Source organism: Lycium ferocissimum, chromosome 4 (genome assembly GCF_029784015.1).
Source record: "Lycium ferocissimum isolate CSIRO_LF1 chromosome 4, AGI_CSIRO_Lferr_CH_V1, whole genome shotgun sequence".
NCBI lineage: Eukaryota > Viridiplantae > Streptophyta > Magnoliopsida > Solanales > Solanaceae > Lycium > Lycium ferocissimum.
Genome location: NC_081345.1, coordinates 56,380,429 through 56,406,832, shown reverse-complemented (window position 1 = coordinate 56,406,832; position 26,404 = coordinate 56,380,429). Strand labels below are relative to the sequence as shown.

General features: G+C 37.4%; 1 long non-coding RNA gene across 1 annotated transcript in view; it reads left to right on the top strand.

The window, feature by feature from the left end:
* Positions 1–10,404: 10,404 nt before the first annotated feature.
* The window catches only part of LOC132053566 (uncharacterized), a 28,224-nt gene continuing 12,224 nt past the window's right edge, over positions 10,405–26,404 (top strand). The window contains exon 1 of the long non-coding RNA XR_009414148.1: positions 10,405–10,748. This is a non-coding gene — a long non-coding RNA (uncharacterized LOC132053566). The remainder of the gene's footprint in view (positions 10,749–26,404) is intronic.

The window sequence follows — 26,404 nt, the reverse complement described above, 5'->3', positions numbered from 1 at the left end:
AAATGGACCTAATTGATATCATAGCAATATTAGTATCATTATTCATGATTTCTAATTTAGAATTCGATTGTGCTTAGACTACTTTGGTTTTGAGCTTCAGAGAAAGGGCAAGGTGATAGAGTGACTTGTTGGTGTTGCAGTTCGACAGTCTAGGTAGGTTATGGTTTACCTTTGGTGAGACTTAATATAGTGAATCGCATATTTAGATTATGATGTCGGAGAGGGCATGTGAACCTTCGGGTGTGAAGTTGGGATGGATATTGCCTTAGGTTGGGCCCTGATGTGTGTTGGGACTAGCCACCCCGTTGTATGCATTTGATTGTTTAATTGTGTTAGCTTGATGCCATGTGTAGTTGGTAGATAGCGAATGTCACTTGTTGTCCTGATTTGGATAGGATTGACATACCCGTTGTTGGTATTTTTACTATGATACATTATTAGCGTACCCACTGTTGGTACTTGAGTTATTGATATATGTTGGCATGCCCACTATTGGTATTGTGATGTGATATATTGTTGGCGTACCCCATTGAGGTACTTGTGATATTGAGCTTGCTTGTTGATGATTGACATATACATTGCACGCATTCTCTCATATTATCATGCATGGCCGATATTCGGTGATGATCCGGTATCGTTGATTGAGCGAAACTGATATTTGTTAAATTCTTTTACTTGAGAGATTATTAAAAAGGACGATGTCCGAAGATCCATTCCGGAATCGTTGTTTATATGAAACTAATGCTTGATAAACTCTTTTGCTTGAGTGATTGTGAGGAGGCCAATGTCCGAGGTTCAATTCCGGAATCGTTGATTTATGAAACTGATATTTGACAACTCTTTTGAGTGATTGTGAGGAGGCCGATGTCCGATGGTTATATTCAGGCATCGTTGTTGCATGACCGATTCCGATGATATCCCGGAATCGATTGTAGTGCATGGGCTCCGCGGGTCCCTCTGAGTGGTGCCGGTGAGACTCCACCGTGAGCGGTGCTTGGGGTCCCGTCGTCTATTTGGCAAAGATCCTGGACGGGTGGCACTCTAACTTCGCGAGTCACACTGGGTTGTGCTGTCGAGACGTCGATATTTCCGTCTGGAGTACATGTGTACATCTCATTTGCATAGCATGGCATGGCATCACATTCATACCATTATTGCATTGCATTGCATTATGACTTGAGTGAGATGTCGTGATAACTGTATAGTGACGATTGTGTTGTTGATTCTATAATGTTGATTGTTAAAGGATTAGATATACTCAGACTTGTTATATTGGGGTTAGATACTTACATAGTTGTTGACGGATACTCGGTTACGATTATATTGTCTCATGCTTGATTGGTTTACTTGTTTATCTGCGTTATTTTCTGAATTGTGTTAACTATGCTTAGTCGGCCTATGATGCTTACCAGTACTATTGTTCGTGCTGACCTACACTTGCTGCATTCTTTTATGAATGCAGAGTATCAGGCCGGATCTACTTCTCTGACTTGTGGCTGATCGACTCCTCAGCTTCTACTTGAGTTTTCCAGGGTGAGCATGGCGTCCGGTGACCTCGAAGACTCTTCTATTGTTTATGCCTTACTTTTTCTTTCAAGACATGATTTGAGACATTTTATTTATTATTATTCAGACCAGAGTTTTTCGGATTTAGATGCTCTTGTATAATCAGACCAGATACCGGGGTGGATTTATTTACTTTCGCACTTATCTATATTATATTATATTGTGAGACTTCCGTCATTTACTTCTTCCGCTATTTTATTATATTAATTGATTATAAACGTTGAGTTAAGGATTCGCTTACCGAGATGGGAATAGCAGGTGCCCGCATGACCTAGGTTAAAATGGGTCGTGACATAGGCGTAATCTAATGTTCAGTGTATGAGCCTGAGAATTGGTCTAAGTTAAGGAGGCAGGCACTTAGTATGTGGATGATTATAAGTGTGACTTACCCAGGACCAAGGGAAAAGGGAAGAAAGCTTTGAGTTTCTAGCTAACTCAGTTTGATTCCCCTATTCTAGGTTGATGGGGTTCCCTCTTAAGAGTCAGTGTCCTATGGGACCCTCTGTGTGTTTAAAAATAAGTAAGAACTTGTGTATATCATGTATATTGTTTGGTATCACCCCTTCTCCTCTGATTCTGTTTGTTTGAGCCTAAATGAACATCAAATGTGGAAAGTCTAAATGTGTCTTCTTGTTGTTGTTTTTTTCCTTTATATGATTAATTCTCCTCATGGATATACTCAAATATACAAGATGTATTCAGTTCATATACCCACAAGTATATAGGAGCTAATATGTTCAGTAAACAGGGGTATATCACTCGTATATATTTTTAATGTTGGCTGTTGTAGGTTTACTTGATTTTTTGGCCTGTTTTCTCTCTATTTGTTGTTGGGCCTCCTCTTATGTGCTAAGTATAATTTGTACTTGGCCCAATCTGTTTTGATTTTCTTTGAAATAGCCCATCTAGGCCTCGAATCTTCCTTGTTCATCTGATTTAGGCCTGAAGTTTTTCTTCTCAAATTGTTTCTACTTTTCTTGTTATATATACCTGCTTGGTTTGTGCCTTTAATTTATTTGAATATGAATTATCTATACTCTAGTTCTAAAATACTTAGACATTTACTAATCTTTATCCCTTTTATGTACTATGTGATTCAACCTGGGCCATTTGGGCCACCCTTGCATTAAACCTGTTGGGCCAGAGGCCCAACCCCACTTTCTTGATCAAGTCCGAAGGAGGAGAAATGGAGGCTAATATATTGAAGGCCCAGTCATGGGTGAAAATGGCACTGATGGGCTTGGGTAGGCCCATCAGTTGAAATCTACTTTCTTCTCTTCTCTATTTCAAATATATCTTGCATGTATACATGTTGTATATGTACTGGATATGTAAATAATGAAACCCTTGTGCATTCTAGAACTTAGGAAAAACACATAGTATTTTAGGAAAGTCGTCTCAAACATTTTCAAACTTAACCACTCTTAAAATAGCATGAATTGATCTTCATTCAAAATTGTTTGATTTTTAAACGGTTAAAGGCCAAGGAGACTAAAAAAAAATTAAGTTGTTAAGTAAACAATTTTTGGATCTCTCATTTTTTGGCAAAAATCGGATAAGTGTCTGTTTTGGGCCTTAAGCCCATCATTAAGATTATACATCGCCTAATGAATTTTAAGATCAGATTTGAGTTGAAATAAGGAATAAGCTGACTTTAAAGGCACTTTTGTAGTTATAAATGGAAATGACCATTCTAAAAATCTGGGTTGTTGATTAGATAAGAGGTATCAAATTTCGAACATTTTTTCAGAAGCTAAAAGGCCACGGTTTTGGACTAAAAAAAAACTTGAGAAAAATTTGAGACTATTAGGCTGAAAGCCCAGAAATTTGTGGACTGGAAACAAGAAGAAATACATTTGGGCCAAGTATGAGATAAGATGGTAACTGGAATGGAATATAAGTTGAGACTGGAATATAAGTTGACTTATGGGCTTCGAAAATGCATGAAATTGGGCTCAAATAAAACTTTCATTTTTTCTATATATGTATATATGTATAAAAAAGGAGATATACTCCATATTTTCTATATACGTATAATAAAACTCATAAGTACTAAACCCATTTCATTAGGACTAAAATAGTAGCGACTCTACTAGGAAGAAATTTCGGGTGTGTCTTAGTCCGGAAATGAAGTGAGTTGAACACTTATGTGGAATTTTGAACCCAAAACCCCTTTTCTAAGGGGACTTATACTATAGATATAGGTGGATAAAGATTTTTCTGAAGAAGTCTTAGTAAGACCCCATCAATAATATTAATTTGTCTAACATATTAATTAATATATATATATATATATATATATATATATATAATAAATAAGACGAATAAATGAGTTCTTTTTTATTACGTATCTTCACATGACTCAATAGGAGAGATTGACCTAGAGTTTTCCAAAAAAACCTGCTAGTGGAGGAAGACCTCCTAGGGATAAGAGACATAGGGCTAAAGAGAGAGCCAAAAAAGGATCTTTTGTGTATAATCCTGCATAATCTCGAATGTTATCAGTTCCGGTATTTGCCGAAATTTCTTGAGTTTATGATACAAATAAATGACATTTTTGAGGAAAAACTAAACACTTTTAAGCAAATAATACATTAATCACACATTGAAGCTCGTAGGTCAACCATATTGTACGGATCTTTAATACTAGGGTGCGTAAAATCTTCCTTAGGGGATCACCAGAACCCTTACCTCGAACTTTGGTACCAAAAAGATTTCTCTCTTGCTTGAATAATCTTTTACGCGATTTTCCTAGTTTTCTTTTTAATAAATTAGGTGGCGACTCTAAAAATACTAAAATTCAATTAGAGCACCAACAACCTCGTAGTAGCTTTTATGTTTTAACCCGCGTAAAAGTGAATCGTAACAATGAAAATATGCTTAATCGTATAAGAGATATACTGAAAAAGGGATGAGCCCAAGAAAATACACTTATGCAACTAAACCTGACAAAAACTATGCAAGCCGACAAGGCCAACGGGCAATACTATCCAGCAAAAATATAGGCCAAAGGGCCATATGAAGTCTAACTATACCATGACTGTCTACAAGCCTCTACTGGAGTATCTGACATAAAAAGGTCGGGACAGGGCCCCGCCATACCCGTATATACATAAAAGAATAACGTACCAAAAGTACAACAGCAACTCCGGAACAAGAGGAGTGCTCCACTATCAGCTAAACATCAACCAACGAGGGCAGATCGTCAACCTGTCTATCTGTACCTGCTGGAATGAAACATAGTGCCCCTAGAAAGGGACATCAGTATGAACAAAGTACTGAGTATGTAAGGCATTAAAGTAACATGAAAGAAACAAGAAGAACATAGGACGAAATGAATGCAACATGTATGTCCGAACTGCCTCTGTGGGCCAATGATATACATAAATACTGTGCAGTCGTAGATATATATGTGTGTATAATGCCTGTCAAGCCTTTTTGGGCATCCAATCGTATCATATCGGCCACTGTGGGCATCATCATCATGATGTGACCAGCTGATCAGGTGGTAGTGCGTATATAACGTCGTCACCTTCCCGATACCCCATACATATATATAATATATAATATACGTGTATATAATGCTTGAGGGGTCATAGGTCTGTACACACACACACACACACACACACACACACACATATATATGTGTGTGTGTGTGAATGAAATGCAATGCATAAACATGATAAGAGTACATTCTGAATCTGTCAGAGTGACATAAGGTCGTTACACCTCCGAACATCATTATGAGATAGTATTTCCATCAACAAGGGACTCTATAAATCATATTGAATCTGAAGAAGGACTTACTGAGAATAACATTCTAGATCATGAATCAACATGGAAAATCCCTAGCTATTAAGAATAGAGTTATTATGCAGTAGCGTTACGTTTACGTTCCGTTCATAAGGATCATGCCAAAAAGAAGGAAAGTTAGCCTTAACATACCTCAAGTCATCCAAGTAATCCAACAACAAGCTTATTACAACTAGAGCGCCAATCCTATAACAAAGGAATGCATATAGAATTTAGATGGCACTAGTATATCACGGGTAACGGTTCCCATTTTCGCGGGCGGGGTTAGCGCACAGAAAAAGCTACTTCGAAATCGTTGGTGCTCTTTCGGACTTTCTTTTAAAAGAGTCGCCACCTAATTTTTTAGGAAAATAGGAAAACCAGTTTTGAAGGGTTTATTCATACACTGTGAAAAATCCTTCTTAATCTAAAGTTTTAGGTAAGGGTTCTGGTGATCCCCTGGGGAAGGTGTTAGGCACCCCAGTATTAAGGATCCGTAGGATACGGTTGACCTTCGAGCTTCAATGTGTGATTATGTATAAATTACTTATGTTTTGTTTAGTTTCCTGTATAAAAATACTGTCATGGCATATCATTTTAGTTTTAAAGAGTTAAACAAATTCCCTTTAAGGAAGTGTACTTTGAGTTCGGATTTAAGATATCCGGATAAAAATAGTTTGTCCTTTTACTTCTAAGGATAGTATGCTGGGTATATCCCATCTAAAACTAATGCCATGTATTTGTATGTAAGGAAATTATATATGTAGATATATATGTACATCCTTTATTTAATTAATACATTGTCCACATTTTTATCTCCTCAGTCAACCATATCCTCAGAACTATCATCCCAAACTCGAGTTTTGAAGGAAATTCCACTCATTTGAATTCATTAAGTCAAGTCTAGCCCAAATATTTCTTTTCTTTCTTCTTTTAAGATTCTCGAATTATAAAATATACTTATTGAAAGGTATTCAGAAATAATTCAGAAATAATCAAATTTTGTGCAATGAAATTAAAAAAAAAAAAGAATACTTTCACTTTTATTTATTTTAATCAAGTGGAATACAACTCTTTTATCGTTTGAATACAATTTTGAAACATCCTCTACCCGAATCCTAGGTTCTAACCTGTAAGGGTTTCACTATCTATACAAATGTATTTTGCATATTCATACAGTAAAATAATGTAAAACTTATACTAAAGGAAGGGAAAGAAAGTTTAGATTTTTATGGCCTCGGGCCCAAATCCTTCAGCAGTCTTGTCCTCACTCTTCTATGTCCCGCTAGTCCTTCATCTAAGCTATCTCTTGACCTTACTTCATTTCATCTTTGTTGAATCTCATCTTCCGGACCTTTATTAGTTAAATGTGCCTTGCAAGAAATGAAATAAAAAGAGTTAGTAAAAAGGATACGCCACCCCGTGGGGTGACGTTTATGAATATCGATATAATATCCCCCGGTCTCGCATCAAACTATAGGAGCTTTGATTATGAAGGCTCAGATTCACGGATCCGAATATGGAAAAGGAACCCGAATCATGTCGCGGCTGCAAACTAATGGTCATTCTAGTTGTCTCACCAAGCACGTGTTGGTTCCTACCTCATGAAAACACTGTGAGATCATCATTGCCTAAACTGAGAGATAACCTTTCCGGACTAGGCATGCTCAAGTTAAGTATCTATTCAAATCAGTAAATTTTAATCAAGTATGGAAATCTGTTCTTTTAAAAATGTGGCCTCAAGTTAAAGACTTTTTCATCGGCCCTAAGTATTGCATCCGGTTCAAATCAGTATTCTTTCGACCAAGCATGGTAAACAATTCATTTTTAAGCAAAATGCCAGGAAGCCATAAAAGCTACTCTTAGAAAGGCAACCACAATGGACCAAACCATACAACAAAATATTTCACCAAAGTCCTGCAACTGAGCACACAATAGCAGTCTTAAAGTTGCAATAACAAGATTAGTCGCAAGGGCAGTATCTGTTCTTCCAAATGCACATGCACTATCAATAAAATTGTTTGGCCACAATGAAGCAGCCATTTTGTTTCACAATGCAGCAGTACAGGTCCCAAAGCATAATAGCAAGTTGATTCAGGTCAAATGTCCTTAGTTTGGCTTTGTATCAGCACCAAGATAGCAACAGATAGCAGTAACAAACTATCCTTAGAAGTGGCCCAAAATGCAGCAGCAAACAAGTGGTATCAAGTGAACACTTCAAGTTCCACATTGATCATTTTTTGAATCAAAGGCACTGCAGTTCTATCAAGCAAATTTACAAATGCAAAACCAAAGTATATCAGCACCAAGTGTAGCCTCTGTCTACCTAAATGCCATAAGTGTAGCAACAACAACTATTGATTCAAAACTTAAGGGCATCATTTGTGCAAAAGGTAGTAGTGGATACTAAAATACAGCAGCAAACTGTCTTTCTAGCATTGAAAGAACAGCAGCAACCAGTAGCAACCTTAAAATAAGATCATCTCAAAATAACTGCAATGGAGAGATCTTAATGCAACAACATATTAACCATAACATGTAGCTCACATAATCAATAGACAGAACAACAACGAAGTGAAAACAGCTCATAGCAGGAGCTCAAAAGGACCGTAGCAGCACCACCAAAATATAATAGCTCAAGTGTAGTTTTAGTTTCTGTTTTATAAATGTAGCAACAGAGTATGCTAACAACTTAGCATCAAGGTGTAACCACTGATCAGAGACAACAAAAATAGGCAACTCAGGTGTAGCATCTGCTCATTTTTCTTGGACAAAGACAGTTGAAAAGGCGATCGATATGTAGTAAAAACCGAGATAGTAGCAACGAGTAGCGATTAAAAGTAGTTATATGTAACGACCAATCTGCTCTAAAAACGATAGTTTACCGCCCCAAGATGGCAGGGATAATGTGCATTTGAAGGCCGCAATAAGTAAACATAGTAGTCTAGAAACAAAACAGCAAGCAGTTTAATATAGGATGTCAGTTTTAGCTTTCTAAGAGACAGCAACACGAGAAACCAAGGTAGCAATTGCAGTATCTATTGCTTTTAAAGTGCAGCATCATTTTGGCCTCAAGATGCAACATCTTGCTTGCCTCAAAATGCAGCTATTACTTGCCATAAGATGCCACAATTTTGAACTAGGTAGCAGCAAGCAAACTTACTCAAAAGTAGAACCTTTCATCGTCAAAAAAATGCAACAATGCTTGATAAACTCGGCCCAAAACGAAGAATAGCAACCCACAATAGGCGTAAAGCAAAAAGATGGATAACTTAAGAATAACACTATAGTGACATAGTAGTTTATAGAATAACAGAGACAATACATAGAAGCAAGAATGGCTCAAAGGATGTAGGGTAAACCTAGCTCTGAGTGCAGCGAGCCAGTAAGCACTACTTATCCAATCTTAGCTTCCTTTAGAAGGCCTCAGAAGTGTAGAAGATTTCTCCAAGACTCAACAGTAACTCAAAAAACATTTGGGGATTGGAAATTTCCCCAAGTCATGCAAAGAAAAGGGGAAGTGAAGGATGAGTACCAAGCCTTTCATATGTTTTAACAAGCAAACTAACTTAAAAGAGTGCTTAGCAGTCGAATCATATGGAGTAGTTTGAGCTTAAAGATTGATCTAGACCATTAGACTAAGCATAGGAGTTGAAAGATAGGACAGCAAAGAGGGCAACCACCACCACATCTTCCAACGCCGCGCAAGTTCAGAAGGTTTCTAGAACCTTAGTCATGGCTAGCTATCGGAGGAGGCTAAACAGAACCCAAAGCTTGCCTTGACATTTCAACCACCAATCAAAACTTTGTAAGAACAAAATGCAGCCCATGAATTAAAACAGAACATGCATAATAACCCTTATAAGGTGCAGATTATATTCTCAACATGTGTGGACAAGCTAATAGTTTTTGAAGGACACTCAGTCATTTAAGCAACACACAACAACCTAAAACAACCAAGGATGAACTCTTAAAATCAAACACAACTAGTTTTAATCTAAATCTAAAAAAAACTGTCATTTGTTTGTATATTTTTCCCAAGGAAACTAGTAACAAAATAGTGTCACCTCTTTGCTGAACTCTTGAATAGAACTTATGCAACAACTGAGTCTCAACACACATCCCTCAACTATTTAATACAGTTAGACTGACCTTTGAGTAAACATATTTGCATTTATAAAAAAAAAAGGGACCAAGGCTCTGCACTTGGTTGGTTTAAACAAGTATGTCATGCTGTTCTAAAGACATAGGTTCATGGAGACTCATAGGCTTATGCTGGGTGAGGCACAACAAAGAGGCTACCAGCAGGGCCACAATTTATCAACAGTTTCACACCAACCAAGAGTCCCTAAAAATCTAGTGATTCTCCATACTCAAATTAGTTTAAGCAATTCCCAGAACTCTCTCATTAACTAGGTTTAATTTAATCAAATAGTAAAGGACAAGCAAGGAAAACTTATGCAAATTTGAAGAACTAAAACTAGTGGCCAAATGATCATACAAAGTTCAAATTAAAATCCTTTTCCTTCATCCTCTGTTAATAGCGCTGGACTCCCAATCCCTAAGTTGTATGTCCAAAATAAGGGGGGACTCAATTTTTTTTTTAGGAAGAACATGTTTTCACTGATGGGTTAATTTAGTGGACAGACCAAGGAATGCTTAAGCACAAGAGAAGAGCATTCCATTCTTCATAATAATTCACCATATTAACTTATTAAAATAGCATGCTAAGCACAAGTCATTGTAGGAGAATGGCAAACAAGGGTCAGCATCTCAGAAGTACACAAATCAGTTTGGGTTCTCAATTTAGTGCCACAACAAAGAGGTACTCAATTTTCAGCAACAACAAAAAGGTTCACAATATCAATCATGTCAAAAGAAATCTCTCAAGCTTATTACTTTGCAAAAATCAGTCTATTAAATACATCAGGCTAAGTCATGTGAGCACACAGCCTACTATAAGCGCACTAAGGACAAGCGGGAGCTACAAAACATTCTTGCCAATAGTTAACATATAGGGAATTTTCCCAATACTAATTATCACAACAAATATCATTTTCTAGAAAAGAGGTTAAACATCCAAAACAAAGGAATGAACAACCTCAACTTCATCAAATAACTTAAAGGAATGACTTAGTTAATGACTTAGTTAAAACATTTCCTATTCTAGGATTGGTTTGAACAACCAGACCCAAAAAATGTCTAGACACACCACAAAAACAACCTGTTCTAAGTGCCTCACTAGACTCACTTATCTAACTAACATGTTTCATATCAAGTCACCTCAACATCTCTAAGGGCATGCTTAGATCACAATATAAATAAGAAAAGGGATGATTATGTCTTAACTTAACCAGTCCATATCTTCTCAAGTAAGGCTAGCACTTTGGGTTGCAAATATCTCAAACGAGTTTACAAACCAGCTTGTTAAAGAAGAGTATTGAGAAGGAATTAAATCATTTCGTTTACTACCATCGGTTTTCAAAGGAACCAGATATACGAAAAGGAGCCAGAGATTGATTAAACTAAAAAAAAAAAACATAGTGATTAACTCAAAATTCTGAACCTTCGATTTTGATAGAAACAAACTTTATCATATTGATGAACTTACAAATTTCTAGGGTCGGTTGAGATCAAACACAAAAACTAGGCGAGAACCAAATAAAGGAAGCATCTTTATGGCTTTGTAATATGGAGGAGGTAAATCCAAGTTTCAAGTTAAACATGAGTGCGGAGCATTACGGTTCTAAAGTCTTGAATCTCACTACTCTATCGGCCGAAATCTAGAAAGTCAACACCTCAAATAAAGAATGAAAACTTTTAACAACCAAGTTAATCGTCATTTTATTTCCTCGGACAAGTCGGGGAAGGGGACTAGAAAGAGAAATGCTTATTCGACTCGAAAAGCCGATCTAACTTAGCGAGTTCTTCACGTAATATTCTCTAAAACTCAACAAATTGAAAACTTGGTTGTCACCGATTACCCCTTCAAAAGATATCAAAAGTAGGAACACTTTTAGAGTCATTCGGGCTTTGTTATAACGAGTTTAAAACCAGCAACAGAAAAGCAGTCATGTTTCTTACATAAACTAAAATTTTCATCCAAACAACTCGTACTACGACATGATATTCAATAGCGACGCAAAAAGAAATCCAAGAACTTATTCTACACAAAGCTAGAATTACTTCATTTACAAAATTCAAACCAACAGGGCCGGAAATAGATAAATAAATAAAATAAAATAAAAAGAAAGAGGATTACCCTTTTTTGATCAGCGACGGGAGCAACGATCGTCGATGAATCATCTTTCACACGAATCGATTTTCGACGAGCGGAAACGACTTCCAAAAATTATATTCAAGCGAGAACGTCCTCGAAACGCAACGGCTTAGTCGGGTTTCTGAGTGTTCTTGCCCTTAAGAGGTGTAAAAAACCTTTTGGGACGCAAAGGCCAGAAATTTTGGCCTCAGAACTCTGAAAAAACTCCCCCCTTAAAATGAAGAGGAAGGTCTCTATTTATAGAACCCAAGTATGAAGCCAAGGACCGTTTGAATTCAAAAGAAAAACAAGTACCGTTACTGTTGAAACCCAGCTGGAGGTGTACGTTGGTACATAGGGCTGTAGGGTTCTGCCCCTTTGGTGGTTGTTCCCCTTTTGTTAATGGGAAAGAAATAAAGAGGATGGTGGCTTTAAAAGGGCGCGGGCCGCGTCAGTCCCTTTTGGGCTGGACCCGACCAAATTTAAAGAATAGGGCCCAATTCTTGTGTATATTTCCCATATATACGTAATGTATATCATCAGTGTATACATGCGAATATATGTGGTATATATACGATTTTTTAGGAAACTTTTAAATACCATAAGTGTAAAATAGAAGTATTTTCATTTGTCTCAAATTGTTTTAATTAGAACCAAGCTATATTCCCCAAAACATGATTAAACTCTATTTTAACACTTAATTAACCCAAAATAAACTTCTTATTACTTGATTAATTAAAATCCCTCGACTTTGACGGAGTAGAATACTAAATGATGACGGATTGTGAATGCTTAAAAGTAATAACTAGTAATTAACTATTTTTGGAGAAAACATAAATGAAAATAAGTAAATACTCTTGTATTTCCTTGAAAATATGATAAAAATGTAAAATGACACGCGGTTGTTCTTTTGCTGGTGTTTTGCCAAATGTAATGGCAAATTGACACCGGGATAATTTTGTAAAATTGATTTGACTTGTAAAACACATATTCTACTCCATTTGTAATTCAGGGACTCCAAGTAACTGAGCAAAACTATCGGAGGTCAAAAATTAGGTGTCAACAGCTGCCCCTTCGTTGTGTGGGGATGGCAAAGCCATCTGCGGACAACGAAATTTGACGAACCCTAATTTTTGACCGAACGACTCAAAATCCTTTCTTTTTGTGTAAATTTTCAAAATGATGGTTGGATCCTGGCCTCTGGGTTTGCTACATATCTCGGGCTATACGAGAACTCAGGCCACTCTTAGTTCAACCCCTTTTTGAAAACGTTTTAAAGGATTGCCCCAATGCCGAATTTATGAGATTGGGAGCTTGGGACACGATTGGGGGGAGTTTGGATCACGACCGAGCTCTTTGCCTCCCCTTCTATAGGGCAGAGTGCATGAAATGTGTTGTTACTTCTCGGTTAAGTACACAATGATACGATAGTAGCTTTTTCTTTCTGCAACTTATTTGGTCAAGTTGGCCAGTATGAAGCACAGTGTCCAGAGAGTACCCATGAAGAGAACTAGAGAAAACCTTGCACACAACCGGTACTATTTTTTTGTCAATACTAATATTCATATTTTTTATTTATTCTGTAGGGTAAAACGAACGAAGGGGTGGAACCCGACAGAATTGAGTTCTACAAAGATACTCATTATTCAAGTGAAAAAGGCTGGTCATCTCAAGAAACTGAAGATAACTATGTGAGAAAGAAAATATCTTAGTCACATATTCAATACGATTTATTTGTTGTTATCATAACTTTAAATAATACATTATTATTCTGCAGAACGACATGAACGATTTGAAAGCTCTATATAGCGAGGGAGATTCTACTATGACTATTGATGAAATTGTGGATGTTGTGCTTGGTAAAAAGTCGGGATATTTAAAAGGTCTCGGTAAGTGGGTCCGAAAACCTAATACTACTCGAGCAACGCAAAGGAGAACAACGAGTTAGAAGACTCTCTTAGAAAGGCGAAAAGAGGAAGGCCGCTAGTGCCCAAGATGATTTACGTAAATGATTAAATGCAGTTTGAAGTTGTGGTAGAAAATCAAAGAAACTCGGATACAAGACCGTAGTCGCGTATACAATCATTAAATTCACAATCGAATACTCTATTGGCACGCCAAGATGATATTTCAAAACAACTACAACATTTTATGAGCTCATCCCAATCAAGGTTAGAAGTAGTATAACTTTAAATAATAAATCTCATTATAGTTTTTTTTTTTTTTTTTTTTTTTTGTAGAAATAGATCGTACAAATGACATTTAAAGAGAGAACAATGGGCATGAAGAAGAAATCAAAAGAAAAGATTTGCATGATGAATTTTGATATATAAAGGGTAGATGGTGTCTTAGTTATTTTAGATCAAACATGGCAGAGACAGATTCAACAATGCTACATCTGGCGCAACATGCCCAATGCCTACACAAACTAAACTAGGTCCATCTTCTTAACCAAGAAATTGACTTGTGCACTATGCAAAATTTATTAGTCTCACTTCACTAAACTAAATCCTATAACTCTACTACTAGATCCTCTTTATAGAAAGAATATCTCTAGCTATTCCAAGTTTCCTTCTTAAATTGCTAACCCCATTTGCAGATAACATTTTTTTTTTTTTTTACTTCTGGAGACGGGTCAGATTCCTAGTAATTTCATTGGTGAATGCATGAGCTGTGTTTTGATTCATATGTTCAATACAATAAATAGGCGAAACAGACGATATCCAGTGTCCTTAAAGTGTCAGAAACTGTAATCTTACATTGATCGTAACTTTACAGAAAAGATATATAGAATATACATAGACAAACAGAGCAACAGTAGTAGAGGTCCTCATCTAGTCTCCCATCCTTTCCTGGACCACCTTATAACAAGGATGTTTGCATGAACATTTTATTAAACTTGAAGAAAAGAAGGGCACATAACTTCGTGCTAGTTAAGACTTAGTTTCCACATAAATTAAATCCATTCTTATAAAAGCATATCCCTGTGTATTACTATCTCTGCATTTGTGTAGTATCTTGCTATTTTGTTGTATGATTTTATTTTAAGCCAAAGGTCTATCGGAAACAAACTCTCTATCCGGTCTACTTACATCTTACCCTCCCCAGACCCTACTTATAGAATTACATTGGGTATGTTGTTGTTGTTGTTGTTGTTGTTGCTGTTGTTGTATAAAAGCATATGTCCATAACTTGCATGATATCAAACTTTTCACCATAAAATTACTATAATATAAGAAAAGGTAGAAGGTACCTAAAGAGGGTTGGATCATTGGAAATAGTATTGGATCTTTGAGAGATAGACAAAGGATTGGTATGAAGAAGCAAATGTTCAACTTCTTCATAATCTCCATTGATCCCTATGTTCTTGCTGCCGTAGCCATAGGGATTTGCCAATCCAGCACGTTGTTTTTCTGAAGCCAGTTTAGAGAAAAAACCGTAGCTTTCATCTTCCATTGCTTTCCTTACTTGTTGACGGACACCATGGTTGATGAGAGGCTTTAACAATGAGCTTTATAACAACTTTGTAGCTTTTAGCACCTAACTTTGTCTCATTTTCTTGATGTAGTGATCAGTGAATCCTATCAAGTTATCCATTAAGGTACATTTAATAACTTCATATATTTTTTCAAAATTTTATGTTTCAAAATTCTATTGCTTATTTAACCAATTATACCTGCGGCTGGCCATAAATCATTGTAAATAGAATCGAAGTCCTACAAGAGATTTGAATTGTCTTTTGTTGTTTACTCTATTTTCATGTTAGCTTGTGCCTGAACTAGTACTTTTCTGTTCGCTCCGTTTTATCTCTTCTTAATTTGTAAAAGATATTACATTTGTATCTACTTTCAATTACCAATTACCGAATAAGAACGCCCACCCCTAATTAGCTTATACTTTTTACGAGAGTTTTAGTTTGTTCATCTCATGATATCAAAGTATGAATTCAAATCTTAGATTTTTCTTTCTTCTTTTACACAGGTTGTGGAAGGTGGAAATCAAGAATAGTTCCTAGAGAAGTGTTACTACAATGGTATTTTGAGAAGCAACCTCCATTTTTTTTCTTTGTTTTGTTGATGTTTAGTATGTTTTACAGTTGCACTTTCAAGTTGGATAACATTACTTAAAATTAGTTTTTAGGAGTATTAGTTTTTCTTTTAGGAGTAAGTCATGAGATAGCATCTCAATGTCATTTTGGTTGTTCTTAATTACAATGTGACAGTGTTTAATTTTCTTATTATTTATCTTGCTTCTTTTAGTATGTTGTTATTTTTAGTTTGTATAAAGCTCATTATAGAATAAACTACTCCAGGCTAAGCTCACTATACTTTTTACAAGAGTTTTAGTTTGTATTTTAGTTTGTTCATCTCATGATATCAAAGTATGAATTCAAATCTTAGAATTTTCTTTCTTCTTTTACACAGGTTGTGGAAAGTGGAAATCAAGAATAGTTCCTAGAGAAGTGTTACTACAATGGTATTTTGATAAGCAACCTCCATTTTTTTCTTTATTTTGTTGATGTTTAGTATGTTTTACAGTTACACTTTCAAGTTGGATAACATTACTTAATATTAGTTTTTAGGAGTATTAGTTTTTCTTTTAGGAGTAAGTCATGAGATAGCATCTCAATGTCATTTTGGTTGTTCTTAATTACAATGTGACAGTGTTTAATTTTCTTATTATTTATCTTGCTTCTTTTAGTATGTTGTTATTTTTAGTTTGTGTAAAGCTCATTATAGAATAAACTACTCCAGGCTATATATGAAGTTTAAGATATTTATATACTCTTAAATAATTGTAATTTTTTTTATAAATTTTCAAATTAATGGAAACCTAGAGAAATACAAATTCTAAAAAGTATCGTTACAATTAAAACGTCATCATTCTTGTAATTAGTGACAAAACATTTTATCCTTAAAAGCTTAAACTTTAGCGACGACTACATTGTACTTTTTAAGACGATCACATTTTCGTCATAAAAATATGACATTTAATGACGAGAATAATGTTTGTCCCCAAAATTGCCTAGTTATTACCTACAAATTAACTTTGTATTTTATGACAATTGTGATCGTCACTAATTATGTCATTTTGTAGTGACAATTTTGTTTTGTTGGTAAAAGAAATAATTTTAGTGATGACATGATCGTTTTCAACTACGAAATTGTAAAAATCAAAGTTGTCACTAATATGTACATTTAGGGACAAAAAAATAAAAAGATGAACACATTTTCGTCATTAAAGTATGACATTTAGTGACGAGAATAATCTCTGTCCACAAAATTGCCTACTTATTACCTACAAATTAACTTTGTATTTTATGACAATTGTGATCGTCGCTGTAATGCCATTTTGTAGTGACAATTTTGTTTTGTCAATAAAAGAAACAATTTTAGTGATGACATGATCGTTTTCAACTACGAAATTGTAAAAAAGCAAAGTTGTCACTAATTTATACATTTAGGGACAACAAAATAGAATTCGTATGTAAAAGGTAGTTGTTAGTGACGAAATAATATTTATTTAACTACGAAGTACATATAACTTTCGAGACAAATTACGTCGTCACTAATTAAACTAAATAGTTAGTGACGTATCAATTTCGTCAGCATTAATAACCTCTTTAGTGACGAAAACATTCTATTACCTACAAAATTTTATAATTTCCATGACGAAGTTGTTCGTCATAAATACTATGCATTTGGGGACGAAAAATATATTCGTGGTTAATACAACTCTATTTAGCGACGAAACACTAAGTTGTCGTTGTATACATTTAGTGACATATGTTTTAGGGACGAATGGTTGACGATTTATTTTTCGTCACAGAAGGTATTTTGTGATGAAATTTGAGTTTTAAGTGACAAAATTATTCGTCGCTGATAGAGCAATTTGTTGTAGTGATATCCCTACCCTCGCGAATCAGGCCGTATGTAGTTCGACTCGATTGGTAGAAAAGGGTATTCCTTATGCGGAAATTACCTTTGGTTTGAGATAGATGACTACAAACTTCTGAGTACGAAAAAGAGGCTTGCAATTTCCTAGCCATGAATGTGGCATGCTTCACACCCATAATTAAGTCTTTGTACGGACATAATTTCGTATACTTTAAGTATGTCGTCACCTAGATTTTGAAAAAAAGACTGATGATGCCCCAACGTAGATACTGGGTACGAAACTCTAGGATAATGACTCTTTTCTTTCAGAGAGTGGTTTTGATACTGAAGAAAATACCTACATGCCTTCTACAGGGGTGTAGTTTGATGTTGGTGAAAGGTAACCATCAACTCTTGCCCGAAGAGTCTACTCCTCTTTTCTGCAATTTGCCCCGGTTTGCTGCTGAGAAAAAGTTCCATGTTGCTCCGCAATTCGTCTAGATCAGCAAGCTGGCTCCCTTTTTTGGCAGTTGTGCGCCTGCTTCCTAAACTTGACAACATTGCAGATATATCTATGTGGCAGTTTATATGAATGAATGGCCCTCTTGGTAGTATGTATGGATGATCTATGAATGAATGGCCCTCTCGGCAGTATGAGTGTATGAATGTATGGATGAATGGCCCTCTCGGCAATATGAATGTATGAATGGCCCTCTCGGCGGTATGAAATGAATGTATGAATGGCCCTCTCGGCATGGCCCTCTCTGCGGCAGAAAATGAATATGCAATGGCCCTTTTGGCATGGCCCTCTTGGCGGCAGAAAATAAATATGCAATGGCCCTTTTGGCATGGTCCTCTCGGCAGTAGAAAATATACGTGCAATGGCCCTTTTAGCGACAGGAAAGTAAAGAATTGAAAGGAATTTAAATCATGGAAGAATCGAAAGGAATAAAAAGATACAGATATGGCCCTTGCGGCTGGATGATCTTTCTTTCGTTCATAGTGTGGGCTGTGACCCTCGTGGTCGGATATGCCCCTTTATTTTTATCATGACCCTTTTGGTCGAATATGTCTTTACGCTCATTCGTTGTGACCTTTTTGGCCTTATATGTCTGTCATTCGCTCTTTGTGTGGCCCTTGTGGTCAGATAGGTCTTTGTCGTTCATTCTTTGTATGACCCTTGTGGTCAGATATGTCTTTTCTTGTTCATTTGTTGTTGTTTATGCTAGTGGTCAGATATGTCTTTTGTTTTACTACGACCCCATTGGCCGGTGATTTTTCCATTATGGCCTTTTGTTCTTTGTAAGCCCATATGGCCAGGTGTTTGCCCTCATGGTGTTTCGATCCTTTGATAGTCCTTATGGCGCTTCGATCCTTTTATAGCCCTTTTGGCTGGATATTCGCCCTTATTGCGTTTTCGCTCATTTTGTAGCCCTCGTGGCTAGACATTCGCCCTTATGGCGTTTTGAAACTACTGCAAAATCTGAAATAAACTTATCAGCAGAAAAATGCAATGTAGTAGTTGTAAAGTCTTAAAGGTGGATAAGCTAATTTAAAAGAGCAGCAAAACAATTTAAATGATTGTTTCATTCTCATTTGGGTAGCGTCTCACTTTGGTGAGTAGCATCCCATTTTTTGGTTAGCATTTGACCTCACTGATTAGCGTTCCATTTTTTCGGTTAGCGTCTCACCTTAGTGACTAGCGTTTCGTTTTACCGGGTAGCGTTTCACTTTGATGATTAACGTCCCGTTTTATCGATTAACGTCTCACTATAATGACTAGCATTCCGTTTTACCGGGTAGCGTTTCACTCTAGTGATTAGCGACCCATTTTATCGGTTAAACAAGTAATAAGTTCCACCTCCAGAAAAACAAGTAATAAATCCTATTTGCGGGAAAAAGATAAATTGAAATACCGAAAATCATGTGTTCGACATGGTTTATGATTCCTCGATGATGTGTCCATGCGGCCATAACCCTGACGCCTTTTCGTACGGCAATTACCTTAAAATCTTTACTCAAAGAAAGCGGTTAGTAGCTATGTCGTCGCTTTGCCAGCGACTTTAGTCAAAAAATAATCTTAAAAAGGCTTTGTAAAACAACGGAGCCTCGTCTGTTTGTTGTAGAAGTAGGTGAACATTCATGTCCCTTTCTAAGGTGGACAAACAAATATATATTTCCTTTCTAAGGTGGATGAGCAAATATGCCCCTTTCTAAGGTGGACGAGCACATATTCGTCCCTTTCTAAGATGGACAATCAAACATTCATCCCTTTCTAAGGTGGGTGAGCATGTATTCGTCCCTTTCTAAGATGGACGAGCAAGTATGGAGCTCGTGGTCAATGAAAGTCACCAATGATTTGGCGTAGACTCGGCTTGTGCCGTCAAATAGGCTTTGTTTGATATCTCTAGTCATTGTCGAAGACTCGATTTCCATTTTGTCTAGCATGACGAGCGCCTCTGCAGTTTGATGGAGACTTGATACTTGACGGCATTCCCTCATCTTGATGGATGCCTTTTACAACGTCATGTTGATTTGGCGGTGTCATTTCTTAGCTCGTTACATGTTGAGGAATGGTTTTGATATTGAAAGCTAAAATAGCCGATTTCAGGACGTCACATAAGGTGTGTCCCTATGTCACGACCCAACCCCGTAGGCCGTGACTAGTGCCGGCCCCTGGGCACCGTGACACCCTATTAATCGAGAAATAACATACGGATAACTTATACAATAGGCAAATATCATATACATTCAGAATGAGTGAAACGTCGCCCCAAAGGGGTCACAAATGTATGTACAGATCCCGATCGCATCTGTCAACAGATGACATCACACATAAGCCGATAAGGCTGTCATAATACAGGGGGACGTCCAGCACACAAATCATACGGACACAACTGAAAAGTGATTACCCACAACCCACACATATATGTCTACGGACCTCTAAGAATAATAACGAGAATCATATGACGGGACGGGCCCCGCCGTACCCGTCGAATAAACATATACATATATGCAATAACGAATCGGACAAAGTATAGGCTCGAGAACAGGGAGCGCTCCAGACGGTACCGAACGGGAACCTAAGGCGGTGGATCATCCAAATAAGTATGCAGTACCGCGCGGCATGAAACGCGGCCCGAAGAAAGGGGGTCAGTACGGAATATGTACTGAGTATACAAAGCGTGAAATACAGTAGACAGGATCAAAGTCAAAACCAGAAATACAGAAAGTAAATGCAATATCCAGAATATCAAAATGCTTACTCATAAAAACACAAATCATGCATGGGGCTCTTAGAACTATGGTCGCCCGCCCGTCGTTGGCGCCATAACACAGCATCACACCAGAAGGTTTCATATCTCCGTATCCCCGTCACACATCATAACACATCATAACGCCATAACACATCATAACGCCAAATATACACGGTACCCGGCCCTCTAGCGAGGGGCTCGGCGAACCGGACACATCATACTGCGGAATATAACATAGTGCGCACGATACATAACCGGCCCGGGACTCGGTGAAAGATGTAATAACATAATGCACGAGCAGAGTCGTGAGCAACTATATGCAGTTAAAACATTTTCAAAGACTCGATAGAATAATCAAAATGAACCATTATTTAAGAAAACAAGGCGATAGTCAAATCAAGTTTCTTCCGAATGTCGTTCGAGAACATATCAAATAGAACTTTAGGACTCGTAGATACGTATCAAATCATATGAATTAGCTTATGGAAATTAAGGGCATAATTGTCTTTACAACCCGATAGAGAAGTAAGTAGTTGACGCTCGAGGGTTAAGACTATAATCACACCAAATTCTTTCAAAGGTCGTTAGTATTACACAAGGGAAAGTCTCGGGGCCCACGGACGAGTATCAAACCAATTCGAGTCCATCTATGAAAGTTGGAGACCTTATCCATTATGGAATCTCCTACGAACGTTTCGAAGCGATCCGAGCTCGTCTATGAAAGTTACGGTTGTTCGTAGTTATGGAACCCTTTAGGAATAAAAGTCTTTATGAAACATTTGAAATCAAATCTTATAAAACATAAGGATCATGGTTCGACAACGTTAAGAAAGCCAACATTAAGAAATGAACAAGAATCGCATATAAGCTCGGATCTTGAGAACGGAGTTACCCCGAGGCTCGTATCACAGCCTACTTACCACTAAGACATGCCAAAAGAAAGAAGGGTTAGCTTTACATACCTTGTCCGCTTCCTAAGCTAATCCAAACTTACGTCTCGGCTTCCCCAAATCTACAATAACATCATTGGCACCAAACATTAGTCATAAGCGCTTAGGAACCCAATTCTAAGCTAGGACTTTATTTACAGAAATTTAGGCAGCATTTCCCCTGTAAATTCAACAACCCCGAGAATTTAGCTCGGCTAAATCTTCAACAACAATACCAACAACCATTCTAACAACATCAACAATTAATTCAAAAGGCATTCTACCATCAATAACTCTTTTCTACATATTTTGACGACATTCCATTTTCATTCAAATTAACCACATACTATCAAGCTAACACTAATGCACACACATTCAAATACTAATCCAAAATTACTCAAACAAGATTCAAGAACACGTCAAACAATCTACACAATGTTCAAACGGCCCAACCAAGGGGCAATGTCACCCGAAACCTTCCAATTCCCATAGGGACAACAACAATACATTTCTTTCTTCCAAATTCATAAACTACACCAACATTCCACACATTAACAACTTTAACCACAATAATACAAAAACTATATTAAAATTACATTATCTTCTCCAACAACCTACAAACAATTCCAACTTCCATTTAAATCATTAAACCATCATTTTCATTATGGAATCCATGCAACAACAACCAAAAACACTAAATAAAATTTGTTCACCACATCCTACAAAACACCACCTATACACGGCCACACACTAACATCCATATTTTCATGAATTTCATCATTTCCACTTACTACAACATGCACAACCCTTCATAACACATGAAAAGAGGATTAAGACTTACCTTCTTCACTTAGTTCTTCAACATTTTCTTGTTCCCATGCTCCTCTAACTCCAAATGAAATTATATTCGTGACTATACGTTGCCAAGCCGATTAGTACTTCGTAGCTTGAAATTTCACTCAAAATCCTCAATTTTAGGTGGCATGAGAGGCCCTTTTTATGGCTGAATTTTCTGGAAATATTGGAAACTTTTGTGCTGAAAAAAATAAGATTTTTGTCCCTTAAAACGGAATGCTGAAGTCGGTCTTCTGTGGCTACGATCGTAGCGATGCGCGGGAATGCTTTGTTTGCGTCTTCGGTTCGATTTGTAACGTCTATAATTCTCTACTCCGATGTCCTATCAATGAATGGTTTGTTGCATTACAAACTAGACTCGACGAACTTCATTTTAGGATTTTGAAACACCTTAAAACTCCATATATACTATGAGATATGCGCCTCCAAAGTTGACTAAAATCCGTCCCGCTTTCTCAAATTTTCGTCGAACTTATTTTCTTCAATTTGCTCAATCCCGAAATATTTCGAAATTCTCCATACATGATATTTATCACTTATTACACTAATAATGGCCATGTTCCCGTGTTTCAAAATATTCTTTCCCGATTACGACTTACGAGATCATAATTCACCCTTTTTCTTCGTTGTTACGTACTCTCCATGGCTTGTGCATTTCAAAACATCCCATTACTACAATGAGGTACATGTCAAACTCATGCTCTGAAAATGCGGGGTATAACACCCTACTTTGTTCGGATTTCATGAAAAAAAAGGCAAGATGTTTACTAGAAGTGTTTTAGACATTTGAGAGATTTGATTGGGTAGCAATTTGCCCTCGTCTAAGTTATGTCGACAATCCCTTGTGTCGCCTTGAATTGGAATTTTTGAGACCCACTCTAAAAAATTCTGCCCCAGTTGAGGGTTCATGTCGGCTGACTCTTGTGCCAAGTTGTTGGGAAGGAATTTTTTAGAGGACCTCAAAAATTCTGCCCCGGTGTGCGATCTGGGTCGATCGTCTTCTCTTGTCGATTGTCGTGAAAGGAATGTTTGAGGTCTTCTCAAAAATTCTGCCCCAGTTTAGGATCAGTATTGGCTGATCGCTACTCGTACTTTGGAATTCTGCGTCCCTAAGGTTTCCGTAGGGGTTTCTTGGATTTTTTGATTGGTACGATCGAACTCGAGGAGCGCTTACGGATCCTACTATGTCAGGAATCAGGTGACCGAGTCCTATAAGGACTGCCTATCTATCCTACCTCGGGAAGTCAGGTCACTGCGTAGTTCAAGCAGTGAGGTCAAGAAATGAATCTGTTTTGCCCCAGTGTCGAATTATGTGTGAGACTGGGGTAGCATTTGCGAATCAGAATGATTTCCGAAAGTAATGAGTTATGATGGGTTCGGGCGATTTGAGTAGCCCATATGTACCCCCAAAGACTTAAGCCTAATATTAGAGACAAATGGTGTCCGTCATTTGAGCATAGGGAGAAGAGGCTTGCAACCCCTTAGTTATAAATGTGGTCGGTGACACATCCATAAATAAGGCTTTTTACATGGACATAGTTTCCACATTGCTTTGAAAACGTTGTCACCTTGATCTCCGAAAGAAAAGGGATTGAAATCGTCTTAGCGCTGAATTATGTATGCACTAGACACTTGTGCTCTTTAAGAGTGAATTGGTGAAAGGGCGACCTCGAAAGGCGATCATCCTGTGCATTTTAGCATAGATGGGGTTGACATGGGTTTCGACTGGTTGGGGAGTCACACACCCCTTTTTAGCCTAGTTCTTGATGTTGACTTGAGGCTCGTTCCCATGTAACTTTCTTGTCATTGTGCTTGCAGAAAATTTCCTTAGTGATAGTGATTGACTCGTGTTGATCCTATTTAAAGTGTCATGGTAGACTGGCGATGACGGGAATATGAACCCTGAAAGAAGTGTTGAGAGAGTCGAGGGCTTAACTAGTCAATTTAGGGACGTCACGTAAGGCGCGTCCCAATTTTCCTGGACTTCCGCGAAAGGAGTTGTTTATTCAAATGGGTCATTTTAGAGTTTTGAACAAAGTTGTCAAACATTTGAACAGGTTTCCCCAGTTTCCAGTCCTTAGGGTACTTAATTCAAGACTGTTCGTGAATGAAAATTTGAGGAATTTGACTGATTCAAAGACATACCCCAAATCTGTTCTGAGGGTCCGTAGTTTGAAATAGCGGAAGACCGTACCCTTATGTAGGATTGCCTACGTATCTTCGGAACAAGAATCGTGCCGCGTAGTTCACATACGAAACTAATTCTCCACGGGAGGGTGGGTGGGCGGTAGAATATGAATGAACGACGAATGAATGTCTTGTTATTTGTAGCTAAAAGGGATCTTGACTTTAGCCCTTTTTTAAAAGAAAACACTTTCAGTGGTCCCTACGAGTAAATCAAAAAATCTCAAAAGGGAAACTTTATTGGTCCATCGGTTATAATGAGCGAAGCATTTGTTTTGCCTTAGGCAGAATAGTTCAGGATTCCGTCGGAATGGGAGATTTTTGAAGACGACCTAAGGAACTAACTGGACGGAGAGGATTTTGATCATCTGACAGATAACGAAATTATCAGGCCTGCGATTGGCTGCTCGTACATCGCTAAGCATACATGTGTATCGTCACAGTATATGGGTATACAGTGATACCAGATTGAAATAGTGTCACACAAACCCAGTAAGTGGGCCTGGCAAGCCCAATCCCACAAATGCCTTAACGTCGGGACTTATCTCTTATATTAGCCTAAGGCTGAAATGAGCCCTCTTATATTTATTCTAATGGGCTGGAACACTTGTGTTCATAACGCAAACCATTAAACACTAAGCATGAAAGCTTATGGTGATTTCTATCCCATTGTTGACTTATTATATACTCATATAGTGTTGATGTACCGCTGCATATACATGATGTAAATCTAATAGGATCAGGTCTTATCAAAAACCTATGTAAACATGCTATGTATTCACTTCTTTTTAACTTAAGCAGTTTTCACTAATGCCCCCCCCCCCCTTTTAGCCATCTAAATTCTATTCCTTTTATTATTATGACCAAGCGATACCGAGCTGGGTTGCAACAACTCCGACCTTTCTAAGCTTAGTCTTTCGAACTACTCCCTTTTGTCTATTGGTGGCACCGTACCGGACCTGACTGCAAGCAACTCTTAATCTTTCCAAGTGCCACCTTAATTCTATGATTCAATTATTATTATCAGTCATTAACTCAAGTTGGCTGTACTGAACCAGGTTGCAAGAAACTCCAAGTTTTTTCCGAGCTTCCCTTAATCCTTCGACTCTATTAACCACCTAATTAATCTCCTTTTTTAGGCAATGTTGTTCTCAAACTAATTCTAAGGCAAACCTGGACTTAATCTTAGCATAGCAAATCATTCAGCATTTATCGAACTAATATAAGAAGGAATATTTAGTTTCACATAATCCAAGCAAGTCTCAAATGGCATATAAACATTCACAATCAAAACAAATAATCAATCTTAATGAGCCTTAGATAGGCCTGAGATACCCAAGGCTCGTCTAGGAATGAATGCTCTAGTTCGGTAAGGATTCGGCTCGCTCTATGTTAGTTATCACTAGAGTGGGCTTTTACAAAAGACCAGGAACCCGAGCGGACTACTGGGGCTGAACCGTTAGGGCTGTTGGACGACCACGAACCAACCCCGCCTCTCAACGGTTCCAAAAGAATATTTGGTTTTATAGTGAAGGATCGACCGCCTGCTCCGCCCAGTCGCCTTTGAAATAAAGTGTAAAATAAATGCCACGAGTGGCAGAGTTATGATATGCATGCAATGACAGTTTAGATATACGGGAAAGTAAACACATAAGCAGCTCATACAAATAATCACATTATATTGAA